Below are 15,797 nucleotides of genomic sequence, written 5' to 3'. Positions count from 1 at the left end.
CCCAGACTGTCACAGCTCTAAGTTCCTGAATGTGCTCAAATCTAACAAGCCAGATCCCGGATTCCCTGTCTTCCCTGCTCCAACTCTACAATGATTAATAATAGCATAAGCTTCTGTGCTGTCTTCTCTTTTCTCACTCCTACAGTCTTGTATTTAGATTGTTGCTAATAGCAGTGGCTGCTGTTTCTCCAGCATCTTAGGAAATCTTTGCAGCATCCAAAACTCACATTATCCTTTTTATTTCTACTGCCAAATCCCTTTATTACTGCTTTTGTTGGCTGATACTGCACTGTGATTCAGTCACCTACCATTTAGTGCATGCTTACACTAATATGGACTGTAACATATCTCAGATGACTTCTAAACCACTGAGCCCAGGTACTGGCAGCAGTCTGGCTATTATGAACTGAGACACACAGTAAATTAATCCATGAAGTAGCGTAGCTGAAGAAGTGCATGATTCTGTGGCCGGTCCATGAGACACCATGATTAAAATTGCCTCAGATATCCACATGTTGTTTGAAAAGGGAAAAGTGAATATAACCACAGTTTACTGGGAAGTACCACACACACACTTATTTGTTCCTTCCATGCAAATTACTTTGGAAAAAAATAAATCATTGCAATGTTAGAACTGAAGAACTAAAAGCATTAAATCAGAAACAGAAGGTGCTCATCCCTTAGCAAGTTGTGTTTGTCTACAAAGCAAAATATAGATCTCGTGACATGAAAAAATATATGGGAGTAAACTCCGCTGAAGTCACTCTCATTTTACTCTTTGCACCATTTCCTGCCATGTTTTGAGTCTGTGGCCGACTTCACACTGGTGTGTGGATTTTAATTTCAATCTCTTAATTTTGTGATTTCCACCTACGTAAATCCTAATCTGGGAAGTTGTGTGCGACTTCACTGGAGGAAGGTCCTCAAATCAAAAACATGGCCCTTGCACACTGCCGATCAAAGCAGCCAAACAGCAGAATGACTGCAGCTTGAATGGAAAGCAATAGCAAAACAATACAGATCAGCCTAGCCCTGTCAAACTGCCACGCTCAGACAGGCTGCTCTTAACAGGGCTCTGAAAGGGCTCGGTGGAGCTCTGACTAGAAGGCAGTTCTGTCTCCTGATAAAGAGTACAGATGTGCTGCATTTCCTTGTAATCTGTGACACTGAATTTCCCATCTTTCTTGATTCAATCAATTTTTTTGTTGTAGAGAATAGGGGTGGACAACAGGAGGGAAGAGCCTGGATAAAAAAACTCTCTCATTCTTCCCTTCTTTGGTCAGGCTGGTTTGGTTTATTTTATCTTGACTGTAGGGAAGGATAAAATAGCCTGCCTTAGGACTCATGTAAACATTATTAGTAGAAAAGGTTTTGTTTGCTCTTCCCTTCATGATTAAAAGCTACAAGCTAGTAACATCAGCTGTCATTAAAAAAAAAAAAAACCCACCAAAAAAAAACCAAACACCAGACTATCAACTAATCTCTTCACTGTGAATTTTAAATACAGCTGTACCTAGCAGTTGTCACTGTTCAAAGCGCCAGGCATCAACATTAGCCGGGCAAAAGAAGTGTATACGAGTAACACTAAGCAACAAATACAATATTGCTGAGGTAACAGCACCCACACCACCCTCTTTCTTCCCTCCTCTCAGTCCGTGGCATTCATAGCATTGCTGTCAAAACACAGGCTTCCCAGCTTCATCACTTTCAAAGTATGTTCAATATTCACTTCTTAATGACACACAGCTTTATCATAGGGAAGTCCTACAGTACTTGTTGACTCAAATATGCTCAGCTCCTGCAAGCCTGCTTGCTTCTCTTGAGCGATGCCAGCACAAACCACCCCAAAACCGGCCCACATAGCTCTGTTACCCTTCGCACCCCTAACACAGCCCGGCGAGCAGGCTCTGCCAGCACTGGAGCTGCACGCTCTGATGGTCCTGCACGTGGGGCTCCTCTCCAAACCTCCTCCACTCACATACCCCAGGCATCCTACAACCTTCGGAGCTCATCTGCTGTGATGGGAGCCACCACCCCTCCTGTTCCGTTTGTCCCAGCTGGAGCCAGGGTCATTTCTGTTCTCTCCCTGGTAGCACTGAGAATCCCTTCCACCCTGAGAGATTCCAAATTCCTCTTGCTCCTGGGACCTCTGAGCTTCACTTTTAATTGCCGCTGTGTGTGATCTTCCGGCAGGTGGGACACAGATCTGTTGGACACCACTCATGATTGCTTGGCTGTGAATGCTGCAAGCTCTGTTTCCGTCCTCATGTAAAAATTACATGAACAGAGTTGGAAAGAGAGATACAGCAGTAGAATTATTCCAGAAAAATTCCACTGATAGTGTCTTTCTGGAGCATCAGTTTGATCCCAGAATATTTACTCTTTGACCAAAGCAGATTCCTCAGCAGTCAGCTTGTGCAGATGTAAACCTCTCCTCTATTCCGGAACAGTTATTGCTCAATAGCCATTCTTTCTGCCACCCCACACTACCATGAGTTAGAAGAAAGAGAAGAAATTTACAGCACGAGGGAACTGTGGTCAGACCATGCCTAAGGGAAGCTGGGCTAATGAAGCGGGTCTGCTCCAGTTAATTTTTTCTTTGCAACGCTTCAGAGAAAACTTCCAAATCAGAAAGTGTTTGCTGGATGGCTTTTGCTGCCTTACTGCCAGGCTAGTAACTGATTCTACCACCTCATTAGCTAATCCACTCCCAAATTAAATATGGACTGGATTCAACAGGCACATACGCAGGAAGGGGTAAAGTATACAAATGTAATGGAAGTGCAATTGGTTTTAATATGATGTAATGTCAGTAAATACTCTGCATTAATTAGTGTTCCAGGGCAATCTGTCTGGTCTCCTATCTAACTGCACAGAGATGATGTTAGTTTATGGAAGAATATATATAGAGAAAGCTTTCTGGTTGTTCCCCTGGTATAAATGTCAGAAACAAAAGACACTGGGATGGTAAAAGGACATTGAACAAAGTAAAATGCCAAGGACGGTAGTTTTCTGTTTTCACTTAGACCATAAGATAGATTTGCCCTCACTTACATAAGGTTTTATAAGCACAGTACTATGACTTGCAGTCACGTTTTCCCCCAAAACTGTCCCAATCCTCACTTGATTTTCCAGTAGAGATGGCAAGGGATAAGACTGTGCAAGAGCAAAAATGTGATGAGAGGGACCACATTACCTGATGGTAAGTTCAGTGGGGAATTCCTGGAGGTGGCCAAGCAGCAAGAGCCAGACCACAAGTGTTGATCAGGGAGGACCAGAAGGGACAAAAGCAAGCACAAAGGTGTCCCAGCCAGAGATTGCCCTGAGCAGTGACCCTGCAAAGCACTGCGCCATGCACCAGAGGCCCTTTGGGAAATGAAAATAAAGGGCTTGTGCCTGCACAACAGGCACAGCCTGGCTGGCACCAAAAGTTCTCTAGTCCACCTAGCAAATTAGTCTATCCCTTGTGGGGAGGAGATGATGGTTTTGCTGGGAGAGCCTGCTAGCCGTTGGGGTCCCTGCTGGAAACCTGGGACTGCCTTGGTGTCAGTGTGCTTGCAGAAGGAGGCCATCTCAAATGGCAGAGACAGCTAAATGCTGAAAATGTGTTTTCACAGCTATGATAAAGAGAGAGGATAAATTCATGGAGTGCACTCTGTCTTGAAAATTACATAGTAATGTCAGGAATGGGAGTAATGAAAAAAAATCAGTAATGAGGTATTCAAGGCAGAATTAGGTGGAGACCAAATTATTTCACTATAAGCTGAGTTTTTTGATCAAATTCACTTGCATGATAGGTCAGCTATATTTTTTTAGCAATTACTGAAGAGAAATACTTCAAGTTATTACTGGTCTCACCGAACCACCTGTATTATTCCACTTTCCCAGAAATCTCATGTTCTCTCCAGCAATATATGGACACAGTAGTAAAATTTTATTGTTTGCTCATGGGGTCACAGTACATGCCAACCCCTGTCAGCAGTGACTGCTTTGCCTTCAGAATATATGCCATCACTTTACAAAATCAGCACAATTTCAAATTGTAACTACACTATGGAAAAAAACAAACAAACAAACCAACAAAAACCCCACAGATAAACACATTCCCTAGGCAGAAAGACAACCTTCCAGTTTATATTTCAGAGTAGGCAGAATAATTAACTGTACAGGGGTGTTCACCTGTTCTTGAAACTTCTCAGTTTTCTAGAACTCAAATAAAGCATTTCATAAGTGATGAAAACGAGGGCATGATGGTTCAATTCTTCTGATTGTCAGGCTCCCGTGTAGCTCAGTGGAAATTTAGCCAAAAGCAAAAAGTCAGGGAGCCCCAGATAAAACCAGAATCTCTCAGTAATTCAAGTGTAAAATGCTTTCCACTAATACTAATTCAGATTATAAATGGGTTCACTCTGAATGCACAGATGCTCTTTTTTCTGTTTGCTTTCTGGAAATAATCCAGCAGTGTGGTTTGCTGGCAAAAATGTCAGAATAAATAGCTCATTTATGTCAAATTTTGAATCTGAAAATGTTATAACTCCTGCCAGTTTGGCAATTCTAATAGTTTCACAGCCTCACTTAAGGACAGAGACACAGCCCATGACATACTGAATGTCCAGCTGAAAAACAACCAATGCAGCACAAGATTTCACATAACAAACCCCTGCAGGAAGATGCTAGCAATTAACTTCCAATAGCAAAGCCCTTGCACGTAGAACAGTGTGTAGGAGGTGTTCAGGAACAACAAAGGTATAGACAAGTGGAACCAAAAGAAAAAATTAACTGAGAATTATTTGCTCATTCAAAAATTATTAGTGAATGTGGGATTAAAAACACAGCTTAGAAACACCAATATAGAGCAAATACATGACATCTCTGGCTTTACCCAAGCCTGTGGGAAGCCTTTCCCTCATGCTCAGTGGGAAGGAGGGAAGAAGATGTGAAAGGGTGGCAGCAGCCCTCACCTTTGTGCTCTGCAGCAGCAAGATGCATGGCCAGGCTCCCTGGGCATGTCTTTGGGCACTGGTCCCTCTGGGCTGTCTGCTCTCTTTGCTTTCCCTGAGCTCTGTTTCTGTGGTTGCTGACACCAGATTGCTGTTGCAGGGAAACAGAAAGAAAGCTTGTTTAATAAAGGTTGCAAATAATAAAGCAGGCTCAGGGCTTTTCCAGACCAGCTTTCTGGAAAAGATAACTAGTGTTATCTTTTCATTCAGAGGTCATGTTTTCTTCCAGTTGCATGGAAAAAAAAAAAAATCAGATTTCACTCTAAAACTTTTCAGCATGTGAGAAGTTTAGAAGGACTATGGAAGGTTTTAATTTCAGGAAGTCACACAGAGAAAGGCAGTGAGTAGAGAAAAGCCTTTAGCTCCATCCCATCACTGTTGAACATGTCTCATGGAGCAGTCTTTTGTGTCAAGGTGAAGACTAGAACACCAGTAGCTTGAGGAGGCGTAATTTGCTTTGATAGAGAGCAGTGTCTGAGCAGAGGTATCTCACCAAAGAGCAGCAAGTTAAACTCCCTAAGAACTTAGTATGATATGAGCCTGGCATGCTCAAGTTTTGCTGGATGTTTATAGGGTAAATGATGCTAAGGAAGCAGAGTTTATTTCAGCTTTTTGTTCCAAGCCAAAAGGTACCTGTAATCCATTCTCTTCCCCATTAAAATCCCTTGATGCAGAGCTGTTCACCGTTTTGAGAACTAGTCTGTCCGATTTATGAGTGCTGTTTTGCAAGCCTACCTGGCAGACTATGAAAGCAAACTTCTCAGGAAGAGATGCTTCCTCTGGCAGAAGGCCAGGGTGTGCACTGCAAGATACGTGTAGGAAGAAAACGTATCCTGCCATCTCTGCAACTTGCCAGGCAAAACCTCCTCGAAACTGCAAACTAATTTAAAGTTTAGTTTTCTTTTGGCTCATTTTCTTTGTGCACTTCACTGTGTATCTGTCACCTTTCTCTCCCAGTGTTTATTCAGAATTTCTCATTTCATCCTTTTCTCACATAATTCAAGCTGACTTTCTGGTGTAGATAGTGGTTATCCCTTTGGTCACTGGGGTGGAATGACGACAGCCAACCAACTACATGAACAAATTGCCTACCTCTGTTAACCACAACGTGGCTGAGCTTCCATGCCTTTTTGCAAATAGAACGCTGTGACTTCTAGAAAAGTCAGTTCAGTACTTCCAAACTTACATGCTGCTTAGCAATATGAAAATTCAGATTCTTAAACACACAGTTGTTCCTTTTTTCTTATAAAGTGTCTTTTGGGACTAAAAGGAGCTTTATCTCTGGTGGGAATTTGTGTATGTTGTCTTTTTCCTGTCCCTTTTTCCATCTCCCATCTCCCTGAAATTCTGGATTGTCTATTTCTGACAAGAGATCTGCAGGACCTGTTGATTGCACAGGTCAGAGACAAGGCCAGTTTTGCACAGCTGAGAAGATGGAAGTTCAAATTCAGATATCTCACAGGAATGTAAGCCAAAACAGGTGATATTTTTCATACACCGTGTACAAAAATATTAGCAGCAAGACTAGTGTGGCAGGAATACAAGAGATTGCAGTAATGTCATACAGGGTATAAAATATGAGAAGCTTATTAACAGCCTTGATTTGCTGTTGTTGCACTCCAGATTGAAGTCTCTCACTGAGGGAATACTTACCTTACAGAGGTACCTTTGTTTAGTGTGCTAGTCATGAGGCATATAACCTCTGAGGAAAGCAGCTCTGAAGGACAGTGACCATGTTACTGTGGCGCTCCAATTGCATTCTCTATGCTTTGGATTGTGATGATAAAATTGCTTGAGTAAATCTATGTATGTAATTTGGTTTCCACTTTCCTGCTCACATGTGCACAAAGTAATCTCTATGCCTACTACTGCTACTGCCTTCAAGGAGACAGCATGTACCTTTTGTTTTCCTTGGTTCTCTCCCATCACAGCTTGAAGGCCTCAGCTATGCTCACAAACAAACTTCTTCCATCACTGCTTGAGCCAGACCAACTTACATATGCTGAAAATCAGGTGCTTTTCCCAAAACACATTACTGTGATGGAAGACACGTTTGCTTTATGATTTCCCATTTCCTTTTGGCTTAACCTCTCCATCTTACCTCTCATGTTTTATCTTTCAATGAGGCATTTGCTTGCAGAATCTCCATTTCACAGTTTCTGGAAGGTCTCATCTAATTTCACTTAGAAAATCTCTCCACGGGTGAAAGTGCTGTATCAGAAAAAGCAAAAGCTGCACCAGCAGAGATCACAGGACTAACAAAGATTAGTGAGAGAAAACCTAGTAAATCACACCGGAGAACTGAAACCTTTTTTACCGCAGCCCATTCCAAAGTGAGTTGCCTTTAAAGGTGTGAGGGAAGAAAAATGAAGGACACGCTATCAGAAGGTTTGCCAAATATGCAGACCTCCTCAATTCTCCCAATAGGTCACATCCTTTGGAAGCTACTGCTTGAGGTGAGTCAGCCAGCCCTGATCTTCACATCAAATACCATATCACGCTCAATCAACTGACTGAAGAGCTTTAAATACATACTATTGAAAAGATGATCTCTTTTGGGCTTCTTGACTAACACGCTTCAGAAATTTCAAGGACTTTTAGCATTAGTTGACAATGATCCTGGCAGCAAAAATGCCTGATTCTCTCTAGCTCAGTTCTCAGATATCTGCAAGGAAAATGTTGGAGAAGTTTGTGATAGGAGGACGACTTTGGTATCTTCAGTTGCATCTGAACCGTAAAAAACACAAGCCTGTTCTGATTTAGAGGTTTTGGCTTAGATATTCAGTAGTATTTTTAGGCATCTAATTAAAGTCTTGCAATGTTTCAGCAGGTGATTCAGAAAAAAATAAATATGGTAACTACATTAGAGCTAAGAAACAGCAAACCGAGAATTTTATCTGAGTTCTTTCCTACCCTGAAGCTTCTGGCTGCTCAGGACTTTGTATTAAGGGTCCAGCTTACTGGGACTGGTTCCTTCTTAAAGTCCTGGACTACATATTTTCTGTCAGTTTGCTCTACTTCCCAAAGAGCCCAGCCAGCAGGGAATACTGTTCTTGGGGACACAGGGAGAGTTAAGACTATCTGGACATAGTCCTGAGTGGAACCCCCAATATCAGAAGGATATTGACCACTTGGAGCGAGTCCAGAGGAGGACCACAAAGATCCTTAGAGGGCTGGAGCACCTCTCCTATGACGAAAGGCTGCGAGAACTGGGCTTGTTCAGCCTGGAGAGGAGGAGGCTCCAAGGAGACCTCATTGCAGCTTTCCAGTACTTGAAGGGGCCTACAAGGGTGCTGGGAGGGGACTTTTTACAAGGGCCTGAAGTGACAGGACAAGGGGTAACGGGTACAAATTGAAAACAGGGAGGTTTAGATTAGATATCAGGAAGAAATTCTTCACGGAGAGGGTGGTGAGGCACTGGAACAGGTTGCCCAGAGAAGCTGTGGATGCCCCATCCCTGGATGTCTTCAAGGCCAGGCTGGATGTGGCTTTGAGCAACCTGGTCTAGTGCAAGGTGTCCCTGCCCATGGCAGGGGGGGTGGAACTAGATGATCTTTAAGGTCCCTTCCAACCCTAACCATTCTATGATTCTATGATTTCAACACATCTGAGGAATGGGTCCCTTAATTCAGCATGCTTTAGCTCCAGCAGCTGGAGTTTCAGTCCCTGGAGGCAGTAATTTTCACACCCCAGCCTACTGTACCTGCTACCGAAAAGACGACACGGGTTTATTCACCTAGATTATTAAAACAGTACTCAAAAACTTAAACTGAAAAGCAAGTTCAGCCTTTCTTTTCAAAGATTATATGATTTGGCTTTAAGGCAAACCCATCACTGTGTCGAGATATATATGGCAAATTCAGCACCCCAACCTATCAGTTCTGACTCATGTGCTGGATTCTGTTTTTCTGAAGCTCTCTGACAGTAGCTGGTCCCCTGGACCAACAGCACAGCGTGCCATAGGCAACCTCAGGCCTCCTTTCTTTGATGGTGACACCTCCCACCTGGCACTGAAAGCACAGATTTAAATATGTGGTCTTGTCCTGGCAGAGACTCCTGCATGCCAGGCATTTGGCCTAGAGTTCTTGTCATCGCAGCCGCTGATATGGATGTCGGGCTGGCAAGAGCTTGCCTGTGCCAGAGAGCAAGCGGGGAACTGCAATGTGAATAAGAGGGGCCTGTGGGTACTGTGACTTTTTTTTTTTAAGTTTATGTAGCCCCTTTCAACTGAAGAATTTAGGGACTTATTTTTTTGGCCAGATCAGCTTTTCAGAGAGAAAAGTAGTTAAGATACCAGTCTCGGGTCTCTCGGGAGATGCTGAACGCATTGTGGGATGAAGCCCTAAATCTGTCAAGAGGCAGTGCTAGATAAGGAGTGGTCCTGCAGAGCTATTCCCAAACCATCCCCATTCTTGCTCTGTGGCCCCTTCCTGCGCTTGCTTGTTTCCAGGAATTACAGGCCTGCTGTTGAGAAATGCGGCTTCGCTCTGGTTCCCAGCACGGCCATGAAAGAAGCGGGGGCATCTGCATCCACATGAGCATTCATCCAGGGAGAGGAGCTTCCCCTCGCACCTGCTGAGTGGCACAAAGGACCCGGAGCCTGGTGGGGGGCACTTGCCCGGCCTCCCTCCCTCCCTCCCTCCCTCGGCTGAGGCAAACAGGCGAACAAAAGCCGAGACTTTCTCTCCCTTCCGCCTCAATCCCCATGTCAGGGCCAAGGAGGAGGCAGTGAGCTCTCCTCTTTCACCTCTCCCGCTCTCTGGTCTCACTCAGGGCTGTGCTATTTGGCAGTCCTCCCCCTCTTCCGACAAGAAAGGTTTACACTGGGACGTCAGATCCAATCACTCACCGCCACAACCCACAACCTTAGCCCACTTGCCTTTTACTTTTTTTGGCCTCTGTCATCAAAGCTGTTAAGACCCCTTACTTTAAAATTCCTAAATACCTTTGAAGTGCTGGCCTTCAGTGTCGCAGCTTGCTATCTTAATGGGAGGGCACACCACCAGGCAAAACTCGGGTCAGCCTAATACACTTCATTTCCCTAAGCTCCCTCCACAGCTAGGGAGGAGAGAGGCCCTTCATGACATCTTTCAGATTTGTTAAATTAGCCTTCTACTCTGAATCAGCTCCTGAATAGACTTGTCATGCTCCATTGACTACAGCGGGGGCCTAAGGACAACCTCTGAGATTAACCTTCCACCTCACACACAGGGATGGTGGGTACTTAGCACTGACATACTCCATAAAAGTTTGTGAATCAAATGTGTTAACTGAGAGCGTGCTACTAAACTACGCTGCAGCACTAGTGTGCTATAGTGCAAAGCACAATAATGGCTGTTAAATTGTTGTTGCTATTGTTAATATTAACAACATCAAATAAAGTATATTTCTGGATTTAAGATTAGAGTGTTTTTCATCTCCCTTGTTGAAATCCATCTGCTCCAAGGACTGGTAGCAGAAATGCTGCAAAGTAGGAAGGTGTCTGCCTTTTCCATTGTTTCTTCTTCCTCTAAGGGCTTGTCATTCTGCCTTTATTGTACCACACTATTGTGACCCTTATGTTAAGGTCGCAGAGCACTTATTCTTTTGGGTACACACTGCACTGAAAGAAAATTTACTGGTCTTTTTTCTTCCCATGCTGGTACATAGAGCGGTAGCTTATTTAAGGAGCTTTTCTGATAAGACTGCAAGTAGCGGTGATGATACACAGGCCCGGTTCAAATTCAACTACTTACAAAACAGTCTTTATCACAGGGAGAGTATGTTTTGTCTTTGTGACACTCAGTCATGCAGGCGGCTAGATGGACCCCTGTCATCAAAGGAGTACAATAGCAAAGAGAACAAATGTTGTACTACCCTCCCAGCTAAGCATAAATTGAGATCCAGTCCTGTCTCTCCTTGGGTTTTTGCACTGGGAAGTGTCCTGTTGAATCAGCAGGACTTTCTGCAGCACATAAAGTACAGCACTCATGTGCATCGTTACAGGACTGAGATGTTATGTATTTTAGGATCTTTATGCATTTTAACATGAGTCTAAAGACATTTCTCTAGGTTGAAAATAGGCCACTTCACATTCAGAATATATCCAAAATCAGGTCCTGAATTCAATGTAATTTTCTTTTTTAATGTATTTTGTCAGAAGACAAGAGGAGAAATCTCCAGGTTTCCTTTTAGCGAGTTTCATCAACTGCCCGGATAATCCTATTTTTGGGATGGGACTCTTTAGTCCCATTTTTTTTGTCTTTCCCTGACACCTGTACCTAGTTTTCAGTTGTGTTGATCTTTACATCAGGGATTCTATTCCCTCCTTCTAAAATCACCTCTACTCATCAACACTTCTTCCCAAAACTCCCAGCCCCACAAAAGTTTGAAGACTATTTACAACAGTGATTCCATGCAATTGCAGAAATCACTGACACGTCCTTTCCCAGGTAATCACTTACTCCCCAGGTTCTGGGTCAGCAGTGTATGGCCTAAGCCCAAGCAGAGAGTGGAAAAAAGGAAGAAAGAAAGAAAGCAAGGAAGAAAGAAAGAGAGGGAAAAAGGCCAATAGGGATATTATATTGCCCTGTGTTAATCTCTTTGGCCACTACCTCCACCATAAATCCTTAGAGGAGAAAGTGGAAGTCGATCCGTTCTTGCAGCTGGAGATTCCCTTTGCATCCAGCACATCCCCAGACAGCCACTCTGATAAACTGAGGCCCACTGTGTACTCTGGAGCGACACCAACTGCACTTTACCAAGGCTGAGTATCTAGGTCTCACAAGAATCTGTAGTGCTATGTAATGAATAATAGAAATACAAGAATTAATGTAATATAAAGCTAAAGCTAAAGTTTTTCAGACAGAAAAAAAAAATCAGTTACTCGGGTACAGAACTCTTTCATTATGAACAGTAGGTTTTTGAAGTTGTGTATCAGAGTAAAAACAAAACAAAGCAAACCAAAACAACCTCCCATATTTCAAAAAGCAATAGCATGTAAGTAAATCATCATCATTATGGAAAGCTCTTTTCCTTTCCCCCGATGCCAGCATTTTTCTGCCTTCAGAACCTCCAGTAACAAACAACGGCTAAATAGCTATCAATTAACTTAAAATATTTATCTTTTTTTTTTTAATTATTATTTTTTTCTTGTGTTCTGGCCTTGAAAGTCTTTATCTACTGAACAGGACAAAAAGTAGTTATTGACTTTTTCAGACCCAAGCTCTCATCTTTTACTCCTGGGGTCGAAATGGAGAGAAACAGCAAACTAAAACAACAACAGTGTAACTAAAAAAGCAAAGACTGAAAAAATGCACATAAAAAATATTATTTGCCATTGAAGACAAGCTTCAACAGTGATTGTGTAGCAAGGGAGCCTTCTGTAACTCAGGGTACCTAGAAGGGGTGGAGATATTTTTCTGTGTGTGTATACACATTTGTGTGTGTGTGCATATGTGTTCATATTTAATGACAGATCTCATTTGACCACAAGTCAAGTTTAATGGTCTTTCTTAAGAAATACTCTCAGTAAATGGTGAAGATTTCATAACAGGATTGTATTTTACTATAAGGTTAATTTTTTTTCCTTCCATTTGGGTTTCTCTACATGATTACTACAAGTTAAGTAAGATAAACCAAGAAAGGATCTTTATTTAGGTGATTTTCCACATCATCATAAATGATGACAGTGGACAAGGAGTTGTATTATTATTAATCTGTGGGAATGCTTCATCTTGAACATGAACTGTAGGTTGTGCAAATTCTCTGTTCTCAGTGAAAATCGGGTGTTGCTCTGTCATCTACCAGGCAAGGGGTGAAGTGAGTGTGTCTCTGTGTGTGTGCATGTGCGACCGTCATGCATTGGAGCATTAATTGCAATTCTACCCAGTACAAGTACAAGGCCAGAGCGATGACGGAGTACAGGTTTTTAACTTCAGTTGTAGTAGTGCTCAGGTTGAGCTCTGAGGTTTTACAGTCTTCAAAGTGGCATTTGCAATGCTAGTGGTTACTTCTGCATGGACATCTCATCCTACTCACCACTGGCGGTCCTCCTTGCACCCACTGGCTCACTTAATGAACCACCACTACCAGGAGTTCAGAGCACAGAGTGGTAGCAGAACTGGATCTCTTCTGCATGACGTCCTCTCCATTCATATATCCCATAAATAAAAAAAAAAGCACACGTAAAGACACAGATGGCCTTCTAAGGCCCTATTCCATGAAGGCAACTCACCAGAAAAGAGCTGATCTACAAGCTCTTTGCCATGCCAGGCCTGTTCATAGCCTGGTCAGTAGCTGGGGACAGAGATGGGAAGGACAGGAGAAATCAGAGACCTGTGTGCCCTACATGATGGAGCTTTGGGAAGCCAAGAATGACTTGGCTTGTCAAGAATGACTTGACAATCCTCAAGCAGCTCAGGCTTACTGACAAGATTTAGGTATCTCCCATGGAAGAACAAGCGCATCTTAACCCACCCCGCCACCGCCACCCTTTGCCATTACTCAGTAACCTAAAAACTTAGCTAACTGCTAAGTAGCATATTAAAGAGGAATTAAAATTTTTCTTTTATAATTAAACAGTACTTAGTCTCCTTTCCAATGATAGGATTTAGGTTGCTGAATCCATTAGTGGTTTGAAGAATGCACTGTCAGTTTTCATACCTTATAATACTTCACTTTCTTCTAAACAATTTCAGAAGCCTGTATAAATCTCCTAGTCTTGTACACAGTGCGAAGCATCTCCCTCTTTTGGCAGTGAGTGATGGAATGGCTTCTATGGAGTAATTAATTATTCTACATTTTAACTAGAAGTTGGAACAGAAACAAAACCAGGAAAAGTATTTGGAAAAGAATGTAGATTTAGGAAAAAAGATAATGAAAGAACAAAAGGAAAGAAGAAATTAACATGCAATGAGAATTACCTGAATTTTTGGATAATAATATTTAACCCATTAATATAATTTAGCTTCTTTGCTCTCCTCTTGAGGCTTAATCATCTCTCACCCAGTACACACACTCATTAAAGTCACTGTTAAAGTAAAACAGCTGAGCATGACAGGGCTGAGAATAAGGTTTTCCCACTGCTTAGCTGATAGAGTAATTAAAAAAAGAAAATCAAACTCCTCATCTGTAACACATCATTGTGTCAATATTATGCAGGTTGAAATAACTATATACTGAAACAAGCTGCTTTACAGAACTGATAGGCGTCAGGAATTTGGGGCAGACAGACTTCAGTATGCACAAACCAAAGAGCTGTTTTCTACTAGAACACTTTTCCAGCAGATTCCTTTCTACAGACTAAAACTTTTTCGAATTTACAAAAAAAAAAAAGAAAGAAAAAGTGTTTCTGTGACAAGCAACACCTATAGATGGTAGGAAATTAGTACAACAAAATGAGAACACCACACTTCTGTGTATTAGTTTATTTAATTCTTTATCGCCACTAAGAGCAAGTAAATTATGTTGATACAATTGGTAAACATATACATTCGCTACAGCCTCCCACAATCCCACAGAGCTAAGGGAAACATTAAGGGGTGTTACAGGATTAATGCTTTCATTCTACAATATGGATATATGGCTTTCATACAAGTTTAAAAAAATCGAAAAGGTAACACACTGCTAGCTTACAAAATCAATATACAAACTGAAAAAAAGGAAAAGGAACAGGAAAAAGAGAGTGATCATGAGAAGATATAATATAGCACTGGTTTAATAGATATATACAGAATTAGATATCCATTGAACACGATATTCAGGCTTTAATATGTTGACTTTCATTCCTCCTTTCTGTTTAACACCTGAACTGCGAATATTAAGATGATTTCTGTTTTACTTTGTTTTTTCCCATCTTTTTCTTCCCCATTTTCCCCAGTTTTTATTGGCAGAGAAAAAGCCATTTTCTGCCTGAGTTTCTATGTTCACACCTAACTGAAGCAGTTCATCCACTTTAAACCTTTGAACAAAGCCCTTCCAAGTACTTACTTGGTGTGACAGAAGAGAACATCACTCTGATACAAAGTCTTATTAGCCATTTCACTGGGGTGTGTTTTGCATTTTCCTTGGACACAGCTATCCTTAAACTGATATGCTGGCAAGTTGGAAGAAACCTAGCTCTTCATCCTATATACTACTGTATCCTCGTGTAAGTAACAACACAGGAGAAAAAACTCTTCCACTTTAGCTTGAAAACATGGCAGCACTAGTTGCGAGACACATTTTGAGTTACATGTCTACTACTTCGTAGAGTTTTGCTTCCCCACATAAGGATATATATATATGCAGTACATGTACATGTATATTGAGAGCTGCTACATCTGATGCTGACATCCTCATTAGGTGGTTTCTAGCTGCAGCAGTACTAGCCTGCCTCTGCTTCAGGTCCCCTCAGCAACCACAACACACTTTGAATTATCAGAGCCATTTCCTTCAGCTGTAAAAATCTAGATGAACCACATAATTATAATATGGGAAGTGTAATGAATGACCTAATGAGAAAATTTAAATAACGTCTTGTTGCCAGGTAGATTAGGGTGAGGGAATTCAAACAGTGTAATTAACTGAATGAAATTGGCTATGGGTAAGACAGCCCTGCAGAGGCTATCCATTTTCCTAGCTTTACATCACAGGTTTCAGGGCTTAAGCTTTTGTACAGCCTTTAACTTTGAATGACTTTCTGAAATGGAAATACTCAGGAGCCTCTGTTTTATCTCATCAGTAAAACCATACATTGGCTTTCAGTTTTGTTGTGGGTTTTTTTTGCTATTGTGGGTTGTTGTTGTTTGGTTATTTTTTTTTTAACAAAGGAGTAAG

The sequence above is a fragment of the Eurypyga helias genome, unplaced genomic scaffold (assembly GCF_000690775.1).
Source record: "Eurypyga helias isolate BGI_N326 unplaced genomic scaffold, ASM69077v1 scaffold5249, whole genome shotgun sequence".
Lineage (NCBI taxonomy): Eukaryota > Metazoa > Chordata > Aves > Eurypygiformes > Eurypygidae > Eurypyga > Eurypyga helias.
The sequence above is the reverse complement of the archived record's forward strand: the minus strand, read 5'-3'. Positions refer to the sequence as shown.